Genomic DNA, 22,452 nt, shown 5'->3' with positions numbered 1-22,452 from the left:
TGCAGCTGTGCCCGCTGGTATGCAGGCAGAGCTGGGCCTTCTGTCCTCGAGGGAGTAGTGGGAATTCCGCTTCTGTGGTCTAACATTCCAGGTCCTCTTTCTAGCTGACATCCTTTCAGGTTAGGGTGAGGAGTAAAAAGGATCTTAGAAGATACTGGATTAACTTCCTCATCTTTAGGCCTTACTTAGGTTTCTTAATTCCACGTCGACTCATTGTTTTTAGGGGTTTTTTCCCAGAAAATTGCAAAATTTGGTGAAATGCATTCTCATCTGCATACTAGCTCTGATGTCACCCCCCCACCCTGCTACCTGCAGGCTCTGGGGAAGCAGCAGGGGGACAATTGCGCTTGATTTCCAACCATTAACAGGTAATTGAAGAAAAACTATTAACAAGAGGTGATTGCTACATGAAGCTATCAACAACAAATAGTCAACATTTCAACTCACAACAACTGGCCCAACCTGTTTAACTTTGCAGCCTTAAAAAAAATGGATAATTTGTGGGGGCGAACACCCCAGGTGTGGAGACACGAGGCTTGACTCCATTTCAGAGGGCTGATTTATTTTCTTGTTTATTCTATTAAAATACTACATTAAAACTATACTAAAAGAACAGAGAGGAAAAAATGACCAGAAGGCTACGAAGAAAGAAGAAGAATAGAATAGAATAGAATAGAATAGAATAGAATAGAATAGAATAGAATAGAATAGAATGCATAACAAAAATCTTGTGACTGCTCACAGGCTCAACACAGTTGGCTGTGATTGGTCATCAAGTGAAAACAATCCACATGGACCAATGGAAGATGCACCTGTTGCATTCCACAGCAGCAGATACTTATTGTTTACATTTCTTTCCTGAGGCCCTCAGCTCCTCAGGCGGGGAAAAATCCTAGGAAAGGATTTTTAATAAAATATCATAGCTACAGATGAATGTTTTACTCATAACACCAGGAGAAGACCAGGGAATGCAGGAAGCCTAGGCTAAGGAGCTCCTCTGTCTCCAAGCTGATCCAAACCAACAGACCTACTCAGATAAGCACCAAAGGACCACAGTGCACGCGCAAATGAGAAAAGTTCAAAAGTTCAGTCATGAGCAAGACCACAGCCTTCGGCCTCAGAGACCACCAAAGACCCCAGTGTGACCACCACAGGAAACAACGCGTGCCCAGAAGGGCGTGGATCTCATCGCCATGTGAGGGGAGGACAGGCGGGGCCAGGGGTTGAATGTGCATGAATAGATTGTGTAATGTATTGCATATGGAACATGTTTGTGAACAAAGATGTGGCTCGGACCAGGGCTCGGGGCACAAGTTTTCATGAGAGCCATCTCGCCTGTGCCAGGCCCTGACATGCATCCCCACTTCATAACTACATCAGGTTGTGGAGTGTCACTATAGGACATGAAATAAAACAACACAGACACGCATCTCTCCAAGGTAAAAAAGAGGGCAGTTGAATTTCTGACTCCAACATTTACAGATTTCCAAAAGTGACAGTGGATTGGAGGGTGAAAGTGCCACCTCTCCAATGACACTGGACAAACCAACAGTCCATCAAATTTCTCCTCCTGCAGAAAAGAATGCATAACAATAAGTTATTTACCTAAAGTGCGTGAGAAAGTTTGCTACAAGAATGTAAACATCAGAAGGCTTAGAAGAACTTGTCCTAGGGTGAGGTGATGATGCTTGCATCCCCAGTCGTGTGTTCTGTTAATACTGGATATTACGTACTGTGCCTTCACGACTGGCCCTGAAGAGCAAGGTTTGTTTTGGTTTGTTATCAGCCTGCTCCCCCACGGCTGGCAGGACAGACAGACGGCGCAGTACATAGTGCAGCTTTTGCTTTTTGCTTTGCTTTCTGTTGCTTGCTTTGCTCTTGCTTCTGCTGTGCTCCTGCTTTGCTTTTGCTTTTTGGCTTCTGCTTGTTAGTTTAGCTAAGCAGTCCAGATTTTTCCCTGGACTGTTTTTCCTTTCCCTTTTTGGAACCACTCACACCTGCTCCAGACTGGGACCTGGGAAACACCGAGAGTTTGCATCCTGTGGCTGCAGCAGCTATCCCCAGCGCCGGAGGGAGCGACAGCAGAGCCACCACTGCCAGGAAAGACTTTCTGAATTTGTCATCCTTTTCAGATCGGTGAAAGCATTGTCATCTGGTATTGTTCATTTTGTGTGCTGGGGGTGTTTTGCCTGTCAAATAAACAGGTTCTTTCCACTTCTCTCCAAGGAATCCTTCCCGAACCGCTGGGGGGAAGGGGCCATGTGGGGTTGCTTTCTGGGGGGCCCCATTGGAGGTTTTCTCCCAGATTGACCCTAATCCAGGACAGAACATTAAAAACCAGGGCAACAGTGGAGTCTATTTATTCTGCATATGGCTTCACTGTGACCAGCGGTGGGGCCCCGAGGGGATGGGGCAGCCCATGCTGAGCATCCCTGGGCTGAGGGACATTTCCTTCCATGGGATCATCTGGGCCCAGACCTCCTCCAGTGCCATGCCCAGGAAAAGAGGGAAGCTATCAAGAGTATCTCCAGGGACACAGCCTGACCAGCAATGTCAGCAGGCAAAACAAAGCTCCTCCCTAATTAACACACACTTGATAGGACCTAATTGTTGGGCCGTCACCAATCCAGGGTGCTGCACAGGGTCTGCTGCTCTCAGCGAGGGCCAGAAGGAAGGGAAGGGAAGGGAAGGGAAGGGAAGGGAAGGGAAGGGAAGGGAAGGGAAGGGAAGGGAAGGGAAGGGAAGGGAAGGGAAGGGAAGGGAAGGGAAGGGAAGGGAAGGGAAGGGAAGGGAAGGGAAGGGAAGGGAAGGGAAGGGAAGGGAAGGGAAGGGAAGGGAAGGGAAGGGAAGGGAAGGGAAGGGAAGGGAAGGGAAGGGAAGGGAAGGGAAGGGAAGGGAAGGGAAGGGAAGGGAAGGGAAGGGAAGGGAAGGGAAGGGAAGGGAAGGGAAGGGAAGGGAAGGGAAGGGAAGGGCTGTTTGGCCTCCGGGTCCGACATGGCTGGTGAGCAGCCCCAGAGACACAACAACCCAGGTCCAACCAGGCTTGTTTTCCAGGTCAAAACACTCGGCGTAGCTGGCCTGGACTTCCCTGTAGGGCACGTGGGGGCTTTGGAGTCCCCCTAAGGTGCACGAGGGGCTGGGGTCCCTTGTGATACACCCAGGGATATTTTAGGTGTCCTCTGAGGCATGGAGGGCACTGGGGTCCACTTCAAGTCATGCAAGGGATTTGGAATCCTGTGTGAGGCATGCAGAGGGTTTGGGATCTCTCCCAAGGTGTGCAGGGTGCTGGGATCTCTCCTGAGGCACATGTCACGGTTCTGGGGTCTCATTTCACATGTAGAAAGGGCTGTGGACTCTCGTAAGCGTGCAGGTGCTTTGTGTCCCTCCTGCTGCACGCAGTGGGGCTGGAGTGTCTGCTGAGGCACGCAGGGGACGGGGACCTCCGGCAGTCCCTCCCGGGCCCGTGCGGCTCGGGGCTGCCGCGGCCCAGGGCCAGCTGCCGTGCCGGGATGGCGGTGGCGAGGCGCCGAGGCGGAGCTGCCCCGCCGGGTCACGCTGCACCGGCACGGCACGGACGGTGCTGAGCGCCGGGCAGGCGGCACCGCCAGCCCAGGGGCCACAGCCCCGGCCCTGCCTCTTTTGGGGCTGGGCACAGACAGCCCCGTGGGACGGGCACCGCTCAGCGCCCGAGGGGACGGAACAGATGCCAGAGGAGCCCCAGGAGCCCTGGACAGGGCCCTGGCGTTGCCCGCCCGGCTCCCCCGGGCCTGTGGCCATCCCGGGCAGCAGGGGCTCGCTCTGGGCCGTGCTCTCCCCGGCCAGCGGGGCTCCGGGCCAGCACCCGGCTCCTGCCACTGCCCTGAGAATGCTGAGGGGCTTTCGGGGCAGAACTGAACTTGACAGGGACAGAATTCATAGGAGACTTGTTTTGGCCTTTTACAAGGTTAACTGAGAAACAACTTAAAATCCCAGGCTAAATCGTCTGCTTTAACGCGTGGGAATTCCTTCAAGACCCTTCCTAACTCCCGTGGTGCCGGGCTGGGCCGCGTCCCAGCGAGCACCAACACCCAGCAGCTCGATGTATGCAGCACGTCTGGCACCAGGGAAGCGAGTCAGTATCCCTACAGCTGCCCGCTCTGCCTGCAGGGCTGTCACACAACAGCAATGTTCCAGAAGGAACAGGCATTTTTACATCCTCAGGACCGTGTGATCTTTGGTCCTGGTGGTGGATCAGAGAGAAAAGCCAAATGTGACAGACTAAACTTGACTGTAGGAGACCCTCAGCAGAGGGTCTGGGGACCTGTGGTGCCAGCCAGTGGCCCGGCACTCGGACACAGCAGGAAGACCCCAGACTATCACACTTCACCTGGGAAGGTAGAAAAGCTCAGGGGTTCTTTGTTCAAGGTCCCCCAGAGGCACCAGCTGAAGCTGCCACAGTTCCACCTTGATAAAATTGTTTAAAAAGATCCAGAGGTCTGACACTCTGCTGTGGAGGACATTCCACATGTTATATTTGCCCAATTATCCAATCAAAAAAATTAAATGTATCACCACTTTTAATTATGTAACTTAATATATATACCATTGAATACACTCGAAACACTGACTATATATTTTGGTTTAAATTGCGAATAATTTGGTCCTGGTAGTAGCGTATGAGCAAAAATAACCTCGCGGGGTATGCGTGGGGTACGGAGTGCAGGGCTTTTGGACCCCCCGTCACCTCACGTGCCAGCTTGTCAAGCCAACATTCCCCTTTTTATCCTGTATTTGGCCATTACCATCTCCTCCCATTTTCAATTCGTCACACTTGTATCACCGCCCTCATCATCACCTTTACCACTCATGCTCCACACTTCTTTAAGTAAGTTGCACCACTCTTTGGGGATCTTCTTTGAGGAAAGCCTCTCCTCTTCCTCCATGTCCTGTAGTTCACCTTTTGGATTACACACGCGCACCAAGCTGCTACAGCATAAGACAATATTGTGTTCTAACATTAAAGCAGTGAATCTCACATAATCAACATTTCCCTGGTGTCCAACCAAATTCTCCTCTCTTCCAACTAAATTTAATCATAGTTATCTCTTGCTTCTCTCTTTTCTGAACATCTGCAGGAGACCTGTAGGGAGGGGGGGGGGGAACCCTTGTCTCCCTTTCTTGCTTGGCATTACACCTTTAACTGTTTTATTATTTCCAAATATTAATTACTGTATCAGTATTGATTACTCTTTCAATTTTGTCAGCATGAATCATATCTATTTACCACACACAGTTCTCATCTTTTGGGCATTTAGGAGCTTTTGATTTTGCTTTGCACCCAAGAAAAATATAGCCCCAAATGTGCACAAATAACTCCTTTAGCATGTCCTCCTTTTCAGCTGGTTTTTCCATTGTTCTCTGCTATCTTGTCCTCATCTTTCCACAATTCCTGTGTCTATTCAAGTCCAGCCTGGCACGGTGCACACATTTGCTTTAGTTCTGTAGTGACTTATGCCCAGCCATCCTGCCAACCACACCCATTTCAATGTTGCAACAACCTAACTCTGGGCTGCAGTATGTGAATCACACTCTGCTGTGTGAGCTGGCAGAGCACCAGAGCAGGCACTGAAGAAGGGGCATTCGGTGCATTAGTGAAGTGAGTGCTGGAACCTGGGCTAGCTCTTAGAACTCCGGCACTACAGCAGGAGTCGGGAACTGCCTCGCTATGGGGATTTACCAGAGGCAGAGCCTTTAGTGCCACTTGCTCTCCAGTGCCAGACACAAGCCACGACAGGGACAAGGCACAGGAGAAAGGAGGAGGCTCCCTGTCTTCAGGTTCTGCAAGGAACACCTTAGTCCAGGTGAAGAGAACAGGATGAGAAGCCCCTAGCTGTACTGCCCAAGGGGTTTTGTACACATACAAGTCATGGGGTGGATGCAAACAATGAACCAATAGGGAATCCTCAGGAGAGGAGTGAGGGGATTACATCAAGTGTCTGGGGCCAATTGGGGTAGGAGGGTGGAGAGGATGGGTCAAAAGGGCCAATGGGGCTTCCAGGAGTAGGGGAATTCCAAAGGGGAGTTGCAGTCATGGATTGGCCCAAAGGGTCGGGAACCAAGGGGCTGGGTTGCCTTGACAGGCAGGGAAAGAGCTGGAACAAGGGGTGGGGAAGGGCACGAGGGACAGTTTGGAGCGAGGGTAAAACCCACAGGTAAACCAACTCAGGAAAAACATGGGGGCACAACAGAGCCCTTAAACAAGACTTGAAATGGAATCAATACAATAAATTTGAACTGCAACAATCAAGAACATCTTGAGGGACGCAGCCTGACCAGCAATGTCAGCAGGCAAAAGAAAGTTTTTGCTGAGCAATGGCCCTTTGATGAAGCAAAACATTTACAATCAGGGCAGTCCATTCATGCGGACGGGCGCACACTCTGGGGGTACAGCTGAGGCCGTGAGGTCACAGCAGGGCTCTGGGGTCACAGCAGGCTGAGCTCTCAGCAGGCCCTGAGGTCACAGAGGTGCCAGAGGTGCCAGAGCCCCGTGGTTGCACAGCAGCACAAGGAACCAGCAGTCAGTCCCTGAGCACAACTCTTGCGGCAGCAGCGGCGGTGGCAGCAGCGGTGCTGACGTTGGGACAGCGGTGTCGGGACAGCGGTGGCAGCAAGAGCTGCGGGACTGGCGGAGGACAAGGCACCATGGCCCTTGCTCTGCGCCTCCTACTCCTGCTGCTCCTGGCCGTGGCCCTGCCTGCCAGGGCTGCCCAGGCTGCTCCGCTGCAAGCGCGGCGAGCAGGTGAGCCGGCAGCCTGGCTGCCCTTTCCCGGGACAGTGCTCCCTGCTCCCTGAGAAGCGCTGGGAATGGTTTTGCCCAGGGCTTTAGGGAGGGTTTCCTCTGTGGGAGGGAGAGAGACCCCACGGGCCCTGGGCTACTCCAGCCACCCCTCCAGAGATGTTGCAAAGGGCCTGCAAAGAGGTTGGAGAGTGACCAGGAGCCAGCCCAGAGCTCCACAGGCCCCTGTGCAGCTTTGGCCATGTCCATTCACATCTGGCTCCCACAGCCTTACCCAACACCCCTGCAGTGCCCAGTTCCCTGTGGCAGAAGGGGATCCCAGCACACCGTGGAAATGGTTCTGATCTCTGCTCCCTTCTAGACTGGAATCGTGACATGGGTTTTCAGGAAATCCTGATGAATGATGGTTTGAAGTTCCTAGAGGATGCTGGAGGCAAGTTTTCATTCAGCCTTTCCTGAGTGAATAATCAGGATCAATGCAACAAAAGATCACTTATAAACCATTTCCGTTATCATAATCTTAAGGTTGAAAGAGTCTGGAAATCTTGCCCTGCTCCCTTCTGGATCCCTGAGGGATCCCACAGGATCGCTGTCAGTGGGAGGAAGGAGCATTTAGCTTTCAATCTTCCTCCCGTGTGCAATGCCAGTGTGTCCTTCCGTGTGCTCTGTGCAGCCACAGAGAAGAGCAGAGAGAGAAGGGGCTGGGCCCAGGGCTGTGCCCCGGGGCTGAGCCTTGTGGGCAGCCTGAGGATCTCCTGCAGTGCCACAGGAGCTCTTCTGTCCTGCCTTTCTTTGCAGCTGAACCTGCCGGTGAAGGCCCCACATCCAGGACTGAGGCTCTGGGAGATGCTGAGGGTAGGTCAAGGCCTTTCCCCTGGGAGAGCTGCCAGCTCAGAGCCCAAACTTGGCCACGGAGGCAGCGCTGCAGATGCCAGCACAGAACCATGCACGTGTGTGCCCTTGCCCTGCACGATCCCCTCACCGCTCCTGCGGCTCAGTGGTGCCCGTGCAGATCAGCAGAGATGGCAGAAGCTTCCGTGGCTGTTGAGTTACAGGTGTGTCTGCAGGGAGGACTTCTCCAGCTCCAGGGCTGGATGCTCGGCCCCAACCCAGCTCCCATGGCAGGGGTGAGTAGTGTGTCCCTGCTGACCACACAAGATGAGCTCTGCTTTTGTGGGATCCATTCCTGGGAAATGGAAATATTTTTCTCTAAGGTTCTCCGACAGGGAAGATCCAAGACAGAACAGACCAGATATCCCTGGAACCCCCCAAACAGACAAAGCAAGAGCTGAAGGAAATGCGGCAGGGAGGACAAGGTGGGTGCATTTCCTCATGCTTTCCCTGGGACTCAGCAGCCGGGGGCTTTGGCTGCACATCTGGACATGCCGTGCCCGGCACAGCGGGAAGGGATCCATGGCCCATTCCCAATGAGGAATGTTTCCATCTGATCCAGCTGTGCCTTTTCCTTTCTCCAGAAATGAAAGGAGAGCCTGTGCACATGGAAGCATTACCCAGAGGAAGCAGTGGTTCCAAGCCAGCCTCTGCTCCACGAAGGGAGGCCATGCCAGACCCAGGCATGGGAGGTAATTGCTGTGCCTCTGGGATTGAGCCCTGCTGAGGCTTGAGCTGCCCTCTCTGCTGCTTGGCAATGTGGGCACAGCCTGGACTAGAGCGGCACAGCCCAGGGGAATTATCCCGAGCAGGCTCAGGGCACTCGGGTACTGAGCAGTCCTGCTGGGGTCCCTCCATGGGAGACATGTCCTGAAACCTGGCAGCGACTGCACGGGGTGCCCAGGGTGGGGAAAGGACAGAGGGGGAGAGCAAGGCTCCAGTGTGTCCTGAGAGGGCCTGGCTGTTTGCCCTTGGGCTGTGGGAGCTGTCCCCACAGAAGGAGGGCAGGAGGGACAGAGGGAGGGAGGGATAGCTCTGGCACTGCCTCCTGCCGTTTTCCCCAGGGCTTTAGTGAGGATTTCTTTTGTATGTGAAGGAGAGAGCCCCGGGGCCCTGTGGTGCTCCAGCCGCCCCTAGCAGGGATGTTGCTGAGGGCAGGGAAAGAGTGTGGAGAGTGACCAGGAGCCAGCCCAGAGCTCCCTAGGCCCCTGTGCACCTTTGGCCATGTCCATTCCCATCTGGCTCCCATGGCCTTAGCCGATCCCCTGGCAGTGCCCAGTTCCCTGTGGCAGAAGGGGATCCTAGAATGCCACTGATATCGTTCTGATCTCTGCTCCCTTCTAGACTGGAATCATGACTTTGATTTTTTGGAAGCCTTGCCGGAAAATGGCTTGAAATTCCTGGAGGATGCTGGAGTCTATTCCTCCATGTGGCTTTCCTGACAGAATAATCAGTGTCAATGAGACAAGAGCTCACTCATAAGCCATTTCCCTTAACATTATGGAAGGGCTGAGGGATTCTGAGAATCTTGCCCTGCTCCCTTCTGGAGCCCTGAGGGATCCCACAGGATTGCTGTCAGTGGGAGGAAGGAGCATTTAGCTTTCAATCTTCTTCCCGTGTGCAATGCCAGTGTGTCCTACCATGTGCTCTATGGAGACACAGAGAAGAGCAGAGAGAGAAGGGGCTGGGCCCAGGGCTGTGCCCCGGGGCTGAGCTTTGTGGGCAGCCTGAGGATCTCCTGCAGTGCCACAGGAGCTTTTCTGTCCTGCCTTTCTTTGCAGCTGAACCTGCTGGTGAAGGCCCCACATCCAAGACTGAGGCTCTGGGAGATGCTGAGGGTAGGTCAAGGCCTTTCCCCTGGGAGAGCTGCCAGCTCAGAGCCCAAACTTGGCCACGGAGGCATTGCTGCAGGTGCCAGCACAGAACCATGCACGTGTGTGCCCTCGCCCTGCACGATCCCCTCACCGCTCCTGCGGCTCAGTGGTGCCCGTGCAGATCAGCAGAGATGGCAGAAGCTTCTGTGGCTGTTGAGTTACAGGTGTGTCTGCAGGGAGGACTTCTCCAGCTCCAGGGCTGGATGCTCGGCCCCAACCCAGCTCCCATGGCAGGGGTGAGTAGTGTGTCCCTGCTGACCCCACAGGCTGAGCCCTCCCCTTGTGGGATCCATTCCTGGGAAATGGAAATACTTTCTCTTTGGTCCTCCAAAAGGAAAGACCCAAGATACTGCAGCCAAAAAGTCTCATGAGGCAGATGAATTCCTGAGAGAAACATAGAAGGCAGCACCCGGAGGACAAGGTGGGTGCATTTCCCTCGTGCTTCCCCTGGGACTCAGCAGCCGGGGGCTTTGGCTGCACATCAGGACACGCCGTGCCCGGCAAAGCAGGAAGGGATCCATGGCAGCCTTGCTGCCCCGCTGCTGCTTTCACGCCCTAGAGGGCTGTTTCCCAGCCTGGCCTGGCTGCAATTCCTCCCCAGCCTCTGCAGGATGGAATTTGGCATTAGCTGATAGGGTGCCACAACTGTACCGTGGGCCTGAGATCCCCTTCCATTTCCCAGTCTCTGAGAAGATCAGGCGGTGCAGCTGTTTGAACAAGGGAGTGCACTGGCCCAGCCCCAATTACCTTTGCTTTTTCCTGATCTTTACATGTGACTTTGACAAGCATTGCCTCATGAAGATGCCACCTCCCCAATGGGGAATATTTCCATTTGTTCCTGTTGTCCCTTTTTTCCTTTTTCAAGTGATGGACCAAAAGGCTGTTCAGAAGGAGGAACAGCCAGGGAGAAGCAGTGGCTCATTGGCAGCCCCTGCTGCAGGAAGGAAGGCAATGACAGACACGGGCACAGGCACAGCAGGTAATTGCTGTGCCAGGCTCAGCCCTGGCCGGGGCTGTGTGGCAGCAGCTCTTCCCCCAGGGCCTGCCCTTGCCCGGCCCGGCAGCAGCCAAAGCTGGAGGTGCCTTGGCTTCCAGGCCTCTGGAGCGGTTCAGAGCCCCGGGGAAACGGGACTGGTGCAGCAACGTCCCTGGCGCTGCAGCTGCTGCGGAGCTGGCCCTGAGTGCCCAGAGGCCCAAGGCACAGGAGCAGCCCCGAGCGGGAGCCCTGCCGCCAGCCCAGGGCCAGAGCCAGCCCTGGCTCCCGACTGGGCAGGGGCTGCGCTGGCTCCTGACAGGGCCTGAGCCTGTCCCCTGGGGCTGGGGGAGCTGTCACGGGGCAGGGAGGGCCAGGGCTGGCACTGGCTGCCCAGGGATGGCTTTGGCCCGTGTCCCTGGCAGCAGCCACTGCCCAAGCAGCTGCGCTGCCCCCGGGCTCTCCTCCCGGCCTGCTGGGCTTTGTTGGCTGGCACAGCCTGTGCCAAGGGCCGGCAAGGTGCCTGCAGGCCCCAGCTCTGGGGGAAACAGAGAACGTCCTGCCCATATCCACCGTGCTGCCAGCTCAGCAGTGCAGCACAGCACGGGCTCACTCTCCCCATCGCTCCCACAGATGCAGCCGGCACCACAAGACCTGTTCCCAATGCCCAGGATGGCCTCAGAAGGGGTTTCTCACAGGAAACAGGCTGCTGGCTACTGTTACTGGCAGGCGTGCTTTGTTTGGGGCTTGCGTTCATGTTGTACTGCTTTGGAATCGGGTATTCCTGGAATAGAAAACAGTGAGTGTTTTGTTGCTCTCCCCCTCAAACAGCTTCTTTTGAAAGTCTAACGTGGTCAGGGAACATTCCCATTGAGACTGCAGGGGGTTGTGGCCAGTCCATGATTGTCCAAATAACTCTGCTGAGGGTTCTGCTGCTGCCCAGTGCTTCCATTGGCCTCTCAATTGCTGGGCCTTGTCCTGGGGGCCCCGCTGGGGCTGCAGCCAGTGCTGGCTCCCACTGAGGCTGCCTGGCCAAGAGCAGCCCCAGGGGCACGGGGCAGAGGCAGAGGGAGGTGGGGAGGAGAAAGAGCAGGGCCGAGGTTGCCCTTGAAAGGCAGAGGCGCTCTGGGGCCCGCTCCTGGCCAGGGACCCTGCCCAGAGCCGTGCCCTGCTGGCCGGGGCCTTGAGGGGCAGCTGTCCAGCTGGGCCCAGCTGTGCCAGCAGCTCCAGCCGTGCTGGGGAGCCTTGCCAGCTCTGGGCCCTGCTGTGCACGAGGGTCCCTGTGTGCCACTGGCAGCTGGGGCCTCAGCCACCTCCTCTCTGCACAGGAGCACCTCGGTACAGGAGTTGGAAGACGGTGGCTGCACCTCACACCGACAGCGTGAGCAGCTCCTCCAGCAGCAGTAACGGCCTGGACAGCCCTCTCAAGTGTTCTGTGAAGAGGACCCCAGAACAACCGTCGACAAGGAAGCCTCTTATTGCCCCGTAGATCCCACTGCCACCTGCTCTCCCCATGGGCCTCCCCAAGCTGCCTTCATTCCTTTTTTCCTCTCCGTCTGTCCCATCCCAGTCAACTCGAGTACCTCTAGAGACCCCAGGACCAGCCCAGCACCTTCCAGCACCTCCTGAGACCAACACATTCCTCCCTCTGCCCCTGAGCCCCCTGGCCTTGCCCTCTAGGCAACACTGAAGGTGACACCCCACGCCACCCCACCCCACCCTCCCACCCCCTCCAACTCCCGCTTGCAAGGTAGGCAATGGCCCATTCCTCTGTTCAAATAAAGAGATGGATCTGTGTCCTAGTTTGAAAGCAAAACCAGTGAGAGGCTCCAAGTCAGAAATACAATTTATTAGGAAAAGGGAAAAAAAACCAAAATACATGCAATAATACAAAAGAAAAACCACTGACAGGGTCAGAATACAGCCTGACACCCTGCTAGTTAGGGTGGTGGTAGCAGTCCAGATGAAATAGACTTGTGGCAGTGGTGATCCTGTAGAAACAATCTGGTAGCTCTCATCCTCTGGAAAAGCAGTGGGTAAGGGCAACGGTTCCTCTGGGAATCCAGTGGAAAGACTGCTTGTTGTGTCCCAAATCCCAGATTATATCCAGCTGGGGATGCTTAGCTCCTCCCCCATGGGCAGAGCATCTCACAGTGGGCTGATATCATTCTGCCTCATGCTGTGGGTCCTTGATTAGCCATGAAACAGAAATGGCTCTGGGAGGGAGTTATCTCTGACTCATGTGGCAAGACATTGATGGGCCCATTAACAGGAGATAAGGAAGAAACAATGCCCCTCCTGGTTTCAGCAGCTCTTGAGGATGGGAATAGAATACATCTTTACACTGCAACCTAGGACAAGCGGTCACCCCAGTGTCCAGGTGGCAGCAGCAGCAAAGCCCACCCAGCCCCAGCACTGACTGAGCTCCATGCCCAGGAGGAGCCGTGGATGCCCACGGTGTGGGCAGGCAGAAGCCAGGCAGGGGCTGCTGTTGAAATGGAGGTTTTGGGGGGTTCAGTTAAGTTAGCAATATGGACTAAGCATTTAAATTTTAAATTGTAGAATTATGTGTTGAATTTTAACCTTTTACTTAAGAAACCTCTGCCATGGTACAAAGGGCATAGGAAAATGCAAATTTCTGAAGCTTCTTGCTATGAAGGACAATACCAGTGTAATAAATAGGGCAGGAGATCTTTCTCCTTTTTAATACCTTTATTAAAAACATTCAGCTCAGGTTGGGGAGAAAGGACAGGTCGCCCGCACCCCCTCTGCTCCCAGGAGTGGCATGGAGGAGGAGGATGATGCAGCTGTGTCTGCTGGTATGCAGGCACAGCTGGGGCTTCCATCCTCGAGGGAATAGTGGGAATTCCGCTTTTTTGGACTAACATTCCAGGTCCTCTTTCTAGCTGACATCCTTTCAGGTTAGGGTGAGGAGTAAAAAGGATCTTAGCAGATACTGGATTAAGTTCCTCACCTTTAGACCTTACTTAGGTTTCTTAATTTTATGTCGGCTCATTGTTTTTAGGGGTTTTTTCCTGGAAAATTGCAAAATTTGGTGAAATGCATTCTCATCTGCATACTAGCTCTGATGTCACGCCCCCCACCCTGCTACCTGCAGGCTCTGGGGAAGCAGCAGGGGGACAATTGCGCTTGATTTCTAACCATTAACAGGTAATTGAAGAAAAACTATTAACAAGAGGTGATTGCAACATGAAGCTATCAACAACAAATAGTCAACATTTCAACTCACAACAACTGGCCCAACCTGTTTAACTTTGCAGCCTTAAAAAAAATGGATAATTTGTTGGGGCGAACACCCCAGGTGTGGAGACACGAGACTTGACTCCATTTCAGAAGGCTGATTTATTATATATTCTATTAAAATACTACATTAAAACTATACTAAAAGAACAGAGAGGAAAATGTGGGAACTCAGTACATCACTCCGGATGTCCAGAGCTACCGAGACAACCCTTGGGGGGCTCGGAGGCCCTGGAATGTTGCCAAAAGTACCTGGTGGCTTGACTTTGATCCTTTTAAAGAAATGACACCTGAAGGTGAGGAGATGAGAGAATTTCAGGTCTGAATGGTGAGGGGATGTTATTCACTTGTTAGAACTTAGAATGCACTGTACAGGGGGGTTTTATGTGTTGTACAGGGGGGTCTAGAATTCTGTGCATGGATCAGGAGTCCCAAGATGGAGGAATTTGGGCGTGCCCTGTCCTCCTTCTTTCTTCTCCTTGGCATCCATGTTCAGGATGATGTTGGCACGTGTGGATTGGTTCATAGAGAAAGTACACTTGCCAACAAGGGCAGAAAGTATTGGGAATTAAAGGTAAATATCTAATACGTAGTTTTCACTATAAAAGAGACAACCGCCTCCTGGGCGGGAGAGAGTGCCTTTGGCTGTCTTGTTGATCAGACCTCGGCTGGACAGACAGAAAATCTTTGTAGATAGGAAATAATAAACTCAACTGAAGACCTAAAAGCAAGAGTCCAGACTCCTTCTTCGAGAGCGCGGCCTACCCAGAACCACTTTTTCCCATGCTGGGGCAGAGACAAGTAACAGCCGACCCCGGCCCTTGCTGGTGGTGTAAAAGCTGTGATGTGAATGTGCAGGACCTTCCCTTTTGGGAAAGTCTTTGATGGAGCTCCTGAATGGGAATGTCTTTCTCCCAAAGCATTTTAGCTCCAGACTTGAAGTAGGACTTGCTAAGTGCTAAGACGAGAAAGGAGGAATGAGATAGAGCCTGTATTTACCTACAGTACTTGCTGGTTTGAATGCTCTTTACAGTTAAGAAAGATGTGTTTTCAACCTTGGCCAGTTCAGAAATGCTGCCTTTTCAGAATGGGAGCAAAAGCTGACCCTGCTCATAGGTTCGTGAACAAATTATGTTGTTATTGTTGCAGAAACGTCCTCTGTCTTCTGACTTGACCAGTCCTGTGGCGAGCAAGAAGAGGAGAATTGGTCACCAGCCCAGTCATGTCCAGGCAGCAGCTGGTGGCCACTTCCTTCTTTCTGCCTTCTACGTCCCTTTGCTTTTCGGACATGCTTCCAGGTGTTGGCTCCATTTCCCCCTGCACTCATGTGGTGCAAAAACCAGAGAAATTTCAGAGTTCCGTCATCCCAGCGCCTGCCAGGGTGCAGAGGAGATCCCCAATTCAAACAGGAAGAAAAATGAATTGGGAATACTGAAGCAGTTGCATCCCTTGGATTTCGATGAAGGTATTAATGTGCTGGTTTTCCTGACTCCTGTGTGGATAACTGTGGTGTAAAGATTTGGTTATTAAGTGAAGCTTCTGCCTGAATTAAGGTGCAAGTGCACCTATTTCCACAGTCAAGAGTAAAAATGTTATTGAACAGTAAATGCAAAGTAGGGAGATAGAAAGAAATAAGAGAAGAGAGGCAGGGTGAGGGGAAGAGAGAGACATTCAGCAGGAAGATATCATTCCCACATGGGCCCTCTGTCATCCAGCTGGTCCTTCCTCACCCTTTGTCTTCTCAGTGGTGGAGGCCCCAAGTCTCTCTGGAGGTACCACCTTTATACTGACCAAGATTGGGGTATCCACAGGGTGGTCACAGCTGTCCCCACATCTTGGGCTAGAAGCCATGGAAGCAGTGATTCTCCTTTCCCACACTCTCTACAGTGGAGTTTTTGTCTGGTGTCCTGATTCCAAACCTTCACCTCTGCTAGGCCAAGGCTTAGTGCTTTTCTTCCTGCCATCTGTGCTTCTCTCAGATTCCTCTTGTGGCGGTTCATCTTATGGAAACATCCTTCTTTGACAGTGTCTGAAATAGTTAATTGTGCTCTTGCACTTTGTGACAAGGGAGCTTTGAAAGCTGGCTCTGGATACACAAAGGCACTGCTCTACATCACTGCTCTACCATTACCCCTGCTGTGTGGTCATGAAAAATCGATTTTTTTTCCTGCCATTAGATTAGATTGTATCTCTTGCTTTAAAAGACAACAACAGCAAAGTCCAGAACCTGTGCTGCTGCAACCTTGTCTAAAATGGCATTAATTTTTAGAAATTCTCCCTCTAAGTAGTGCAAAACCAGTCGAGGACAAAGAAATGTGAAATTGCTTGCTGTGGGAGAAGCTGATTAAAAGGAAGAGCCAGGCACTACAAAACCACAGGGAATGGGTTATTTCTTTCCATTTGATTTCTAGTAAACTGACAGTTGACTGAGACACTGCTTTTTCCATCAGCAGATTTCCAAGACTGCATGCTGAATGCACAAACCTGTCACACATTGATTTCAGACTAGTTTACTGAAACAGTCAAATCTCTGTGATTCCATGGTTTTTCACTGAACTCAGCCTTTTCATGGAAACACCAAAAGCCCAAAACCTGGGGTGTGGTTTCCTGGAGATCTACTTTGAACTGGGCTGTGAGATCCTCTCCATCCCAGATGCAGAATTTCCTTCTTCAAAAGCTGTGGAAGTAGTACAGACTGAAAACAGTGTTGAAAAGCTAAACAGAAATGCATAAAGAACACTTGATTTCTGATGACAGGGACACAGGCAGTAGGGCAGAGATCAGTTGCTTTGTTAAATCTGTCGCTTGTCTTTTTTGGAGGTTGACCTTGCAGATTCCAAGTTGGGTTTAGCCTGGAGGCAGGTTTAGAGTGTGCAGATGCCTCTTGCAAGTGCTGGTGTGCTTGTAGAGACAGGTGCTTTGAGATGGTCTTCCCACATTTCTTCTGGACATGCACATGGCACCTGCAAACCTTGGGATGCCTTTGGAAGGATTTCTGCTTGAATCCATAAACACATGGGCAGCTTTTGTCAGGAGGCAGTACGAAAATTCTGCCCAGCTGGTGAAGGAAAAATCTGTTCTGTGTTTCAAGTTGGGGCTTAGGCTGAAGCTTTTTTGTGGACTGAGTCATGAGAGCAAATGCACTTTTGGAAATGAAATGCTCACAGCAAAGGCAAGTTGTATTGAACATGCTCTGACTATTGGTATTTCTGTCCAGCTTTATTACTATATTTACACTTCTTTTTATACTTCTGCTATACCATGCAATAGTTTGAACACTGAAATCAACAAAAGCAAATGGAACATCACATGACAGCTCTTTCCTCAAGAATTAAAGCTCAGGTGGCCTAAAGATTGGCAAGAATGGTTGAGTTTGAACAAGATTACTTTGTGTAAATAAGGGCAATGGAAGCTCATAAGGAACATAAAGGATCCTGTGGGTCTTTGATGCTTGGCACAAAACCTGAAGTGGAAAGCAGAGATTACCAAGATCCTGAGTGTTCCTTCCTGTTTCTGCTGACTTTTCCTTATGGCAGCTCTTTTTATTATCATCGTAGCTCTTCAACATTTCTTTGGAAAGAGGGCTTTGAGGTTATGTGTGCAATGCTTCCCAAATGCCTTTGGAAAGAGCCAAAGGGTAATTCACAAGTGCAGAGCTGTTTCCAACCCCATCCTGCCACGTTAATCGGTTTTGGCTGCAGGTCATTGGAGCCTTAGTGCCAGTAAGCCAAATAGAATGGAATTGGCTTTCCTGCTGACAAGAGTGCAGGTACTCCTCTGAACTTTGGGCCTCTGGAACTGGCAGGGAATTGGGGATAAAACATGGTGTGAGAAGAACTCAGCTTCCTTCTTCATTTCTTGTTAGAACCTCGATGTTGGTCTCTCTCAAGCTGTTGTCTTTTGTGAAGCTGCATCTGTTGCTGCAAGAATTGAATGGCTCTGCAGATGACACCTCATGCTTTATATATGAGAAAATATATAGCTGGGGCTAACACTGTGGGAATGTACAACCTGTAGGATAAAGTGGCCATTCCCTCTTTCTAAACCCCAGGACAGGCTACTGTGGAAAATGTCGTGTGTGTGCCCTATTAATAAATGTTGTTGCTTCTTCTGAACAATTTATTGTGAAAAGAAAGCACTGAAGGACGTTCTCAAGACTGTCCAATGGGGATCTTTTGGCCTTTTAATGATTTCCTGATGAAGAGTGTCAAAATTCTGCTTTTCTGCAGGAACAAGAAAAGAGACTTCCATTGCCTCCACATGCTCTGCAACAAGCAACCAAGCAGACTACTTGAGGTGAGTCAAATAGCAATTCACTCTTGCCACTCTCAGTGGGGTGCAGTGTCCATCTCTTTGCTGTGCTGAAAGGATGAGTTTGAGCAGGTTTTGTTGGGCCTCCAAGGCTCAGAGCAGAGATGAACACCGAGGTGGGTGAGGCCCGGACGGGCCCTCCCTTCCTGCAGTGCAGCTGCACAGGCTCAGCTGCAGCAGTGCTGCTGCATCCCCTCATGGCATTTGCAGGAGAGGAGGGAGAAGTGTGTGTGTGGTCTAAAGCCCTGGAAATTGCTGGCAGCTTGTGTCAGGGCAGTGGTGTTGGCAGGGGCAGCCAGGCCTCCTGCAGCTCTGGGCTCTGGGGCAGCTGCGGCCTTTGGAGCAGCGCAGCAGGGCCCCGGCTCACATTGCTCCGGGACCGCCCCAAATGGGGAAAGGCATCTGTGGTTTTCTTTTCAAAATTATCCTGCTAGTCAGGTGTATCAGGCCTGGCATGCATCCTTGGCACAAGTTGTTGTCTGTCCTGCTACTGAATTTCAACTTGTTAGCAATTTACTGCTTGTAAATATTAATCTCAGGGTGGTTTGAAGGAATTGAAGGAAAAACTCCCTGATGTGGAGGGAGTTTTTGTCATCCAATAAGAACCAGACCTTCAGGCCCAGAGGAGCAGAAGCATTGGTGTGAGAGTGTTGGCAAGCGGCATCTATTGTTCTCATTGCCACTTTATCTTGGATTTGTATCCTGCTGATTTGAGGGAGAAGGGAATGAAGAAAGTTTGACTCCCATCAGTGGCTTCAAGCATTAATGAGTTTTGGCCTCCTGAGGAGCTGATGTGCTTTGGGTATTTCTTCTTGTAGTTTCTGGCTTGTCTAGAGTTTGCTTTTGTGGCTTCGTTTCCTTTTGTGTATTAGAAATGCCTCAGTTCCCAGGTCACTGATGTAACTGCTGTCCACTAGAAGAATCAAATCTTTAACTCTGCTTTACCCTTAGACAGACAAGAATGTAGCTCAAAAGTTCATTCATCTCCATAAATACATTCCTTTACAAAAATGTTTTGCAAATGAATTTTTGCAATCATATGAAACTCAATTAAGTTTTTCCTACAGAGGAAGAGATTATAATTTAGTAATGTGTTTTCTCTTCATGAAGCTGCTGTGTTTTTCCTTTGATATTTGAAATGAGGACACATAATTTTAAATGTGTTTCACCCGCTCATGAAGGAAACCTCTACATTGTCAGCAATTTTGAACTAGAAATGGGCCACATAGAAATGTGGCAGATTCCCAGAGTTACCTGACTACATTCTCTTGATGCACATGAGCTTGAAAGCAGAAACTGTCAGTCCCAGAGCCACTGACTCAAAGCTTGGGTGTCTGTGTTTGACATTACCCTGTGCTTGGTGTCAATTGTCAAATATGTGTGTTTTATGGATTGGAAACATATTCAAATGTTCTCTTAGAGTTCACTCAGAGAAAAATGGTCTCATTTTTTCCTTTAGAAAATACGGAGCCATTGTCTCCTTGGAGCAACGGCAGCACTACAAGGACAGCTTCAATGCAGATTATGTGGGATATTGGAATTTATATTTTAAGATTGACAAGATCATCAAGAAATTCAGACATTTTCAGGAACAATGGAAGTCTCTGACTCCAGGCTCCAAAGCCTATCAGGTAAAGAAGGATAAAACCATGAAGACTGTGCTTCATTACAGCAGTGTTTTGGATTCCCTGGAGCTGCTCAGTGAGACAGAGGGAAACTGTGGAATTGGCATATATGCTCAGACACTGCTTGGGCTGGGTCTGATTTTGGCAAGACCCTGCCCAAAAGCCCCTGTTTGAGCTGTCTATGAAGAAACAGTTGTCTATGAGAGGTGTCCCAAGCAGAGTCTTAGAGCATGGACTCCTTCTGTTGCCTATTGAGAGGCTTAATTACAGATCTTGGGTGATGGAGATTTGTTTTGCAAACTTCCCAGAAGAGTGGTGGCTCACAGAGAAGAAAATCTCTAGAGTCAGACTGAGTGTACTTTCAGTGTTTTACCAAAGTTTGCATTTTATGGTGCCAGTGAAACATTCTTCATGGTTTGTTTTGCTTTTTTTTGTTGGTTTTTTTTTTTTTTTTTTTGAAGATGCTGCATCATCAATTCCTAGCAGATTATCAGCAGTTACAACAGGTATGTGTGACACCAGACCTGCAGGGCCATGGCAACTGCTGAGTTTGCCTCAAGGCGTTTTTCAAAGACATCAGATTCTAAACTCTGCAGAACTGTTTGCATGGCCTGATTTTCTTTTGCTTTCTCCTTCACAGGGTAGCCCCAGCTACTCTGAAATGAGGAGCAGGTGCCAGTACCTCCACAAGAAGCTGGCCCATATTCAGAGCTGCATTTCTGAATTAGACCAGCAGTGAGTGGAGTACTGGCACCAGACATCTGCTTCAGCATGGAACATCTCTGAAATCGGGATTTTTCATTTCAACTGGAAGATTGGGCTTTTTAGGATTTCTTAAGTTAGCATTGAACAGTAGGCTGTGTTAGCACTTTGAAGTAGATTATTTCTTAAAAACATAGGATTAGTTCAAAGAAGTTTAGTAAGTTTAAGAAATTGAAAGATGATAGTATTGAAATTCAACAATAAAGAAATCTCACTATTGGTAATTCCTTCTCTCACTGTTGTTTGTATCATATTTGCATTGGGTTTCTTCTGGTTGTTAGCGTTCAGGAACACATAATCATGGAATGATTATATGCAGGTGCTTTTATTGAAAAGCTCTGGTGTCAGGGGCACAGACCCAAATCTGACTCTGCCATGGGTTTGGGATGAACATGTTTTTACATTCTATCATTATATAACTTACATATTTATTGTTAAACTTACATTGTTCTATTGTATACATTGATTTCATCCAAGCATAGATTTCTTGTGATCCTCGCAAACCCTTGAACACAGTTCCACATAATTCTTCTTATGATTAAACAATAATTATATCTAAACTTCATCACATCTAACAATTACATCATTGTCATGGTTTGACCCTAGCACAATGCCAGGGCCTCCATGAAGAGTATATTTCCAAAAGGGTTGCTGTGAGATGTTACCCGGGAACAGAACAAAGCAGGCTCCCATTCGAGGATGGAGGGAAAAACACAACATTTTATTAATAACAATATCCATAAAGGAACACACACACACAGAGCTAAGAATAAAAACTTTCCAAATACATTCCTCCTCCCCCCTCCCTTTTCTCCACAGAATGAGATAACACCATAGATTCCCACCTTTCAGGTAATCAGCTTTCAGTCCATCATCATCCTTTCAAATAATCCACTCTCAAATCCATCGGGGAGAGAGAAGTCCTCCCTTGCACCATAGGCTTCCCCCGCATGTCCAGTGCTCTCACCACTGGACACAGGCCAGGACTGCTTTTAGGGTATCTTGTTTAAGAATGCTCTACCCAGTTCCAAAAGCAGCAGTCTCTCAACTTTGGGACACCAGTCCCCCCCAAATTTACCCCCTGGGGCCGAGGGGCTCGTGAGCAGAGATCTTCCCCTCCACGGAGACAGAGGGCATCCCACACCCTCCTCAGCCGTCTCTGTTCACTCCACTGCTTCACTCTTGGCTCCAAAGCATTGTCTCCCCCTAAATACAGTCTCCAGGTATGGGTCTGTCCATGGCCATACAAGAAAGAGTCCCGCTCAAGGCCACTCCATCATCTCTTCCCACCTGGGATTCTTCTCATCTCTTCCAGCTTTCCTCACACGCAGTCCATCATCTCTCTCTCCTCATTCTGATTCAGGAGGAGCAGTATTTGCAAGGTTTCTATTACTCTACCAAGGGGTTAAAATCTTCGCCTCTGCCTGTCCAGGACTCCCACAGCTGCCGGGCACCTTCTCTCGCCACCTCCCCCGCTTCTGGCCGGCTGAGCCGCCAGCACAATCTCTGTCCCTCTCTCCGGGGGGGGGGGCTGCCCAGACATCTCAAATCTCATCAACCCCTGCATGTTCTCCTCCACCTCTGCACCTTTTGGGGCTCCCGGCCTCCTCCCTGTCATGGCCTCCCCCTCCCCCACCCAGACGCAGCTGGGCAGGGGAGAGGTCGGACCTTACTCACCCACGCTGGATTCCCAAAGAGGAAGTTCTCTGGGAATCTCCTGCTTTTAACCCCCGTGTGTTCTCAGAGGCGTATCCAGACCCTTAGTGGCCACATCAAATGCCAATTTTGAATTTGGCCACTGATTGGCCGGACTTAGACTTTTCTAGAAACACATTTCCGGCCAAACCACGACAATCATTTACCATATACTGGTTACACGGGTGCAAGTTCACATGATCGGGCACACACAAGGCCTAATGTTTCCCAGGGCCTACTTTTAACATTTTCCCAGGGCCTACTAAGCATAGCTTTCTTTCTAAC

At 50.6% G+C, this 22,452-nt stretch overlaps 1 long non-coding RNA gene across 1 annotated transcript; it reads left to right on the top strand.

Annotated features, from left to right (window-relative positions):
* Nucleotides 1-13,230: 13,230 nt before the first annotated feature.
* LOC135292817 (uncharacterized) lies at nt 13,231-20,137 on the top strand. Its single transcript, XR_010354986.1, has 3 exons — nt 13,231-15,239; nt 18,004-18,070; nt 19,545-20,137. It is a non-coding gene; the product is annotated as an uncharacterized LOC135292817 (long non-coding RNA).
* The last annotated feature ends 2,315 nt before the right edge of the window (nt 20,138-22,452 follow it).

The sequence above is a fragment of the Passer domesticus genome, unplaced genomic scaffold, assembly GCF_036417665.1.
Source record: "Passer domesticus isolate bPasDom1 unplaced genomic scaffold, bPasDom1.hap1 HAP1_SCAFFOLD_51, whole genome shotgun sequence".
Lineage (NCBI taxonomy): Eukaryota > Metazoa > Chordata > Aves > Passeriformes > Passeridae > Passer > Passer domesticus.
Note: the sequence above shows the minus strand (reverse complement) of the source record. Positions and strands in the feature narration are given on the sequence as shown.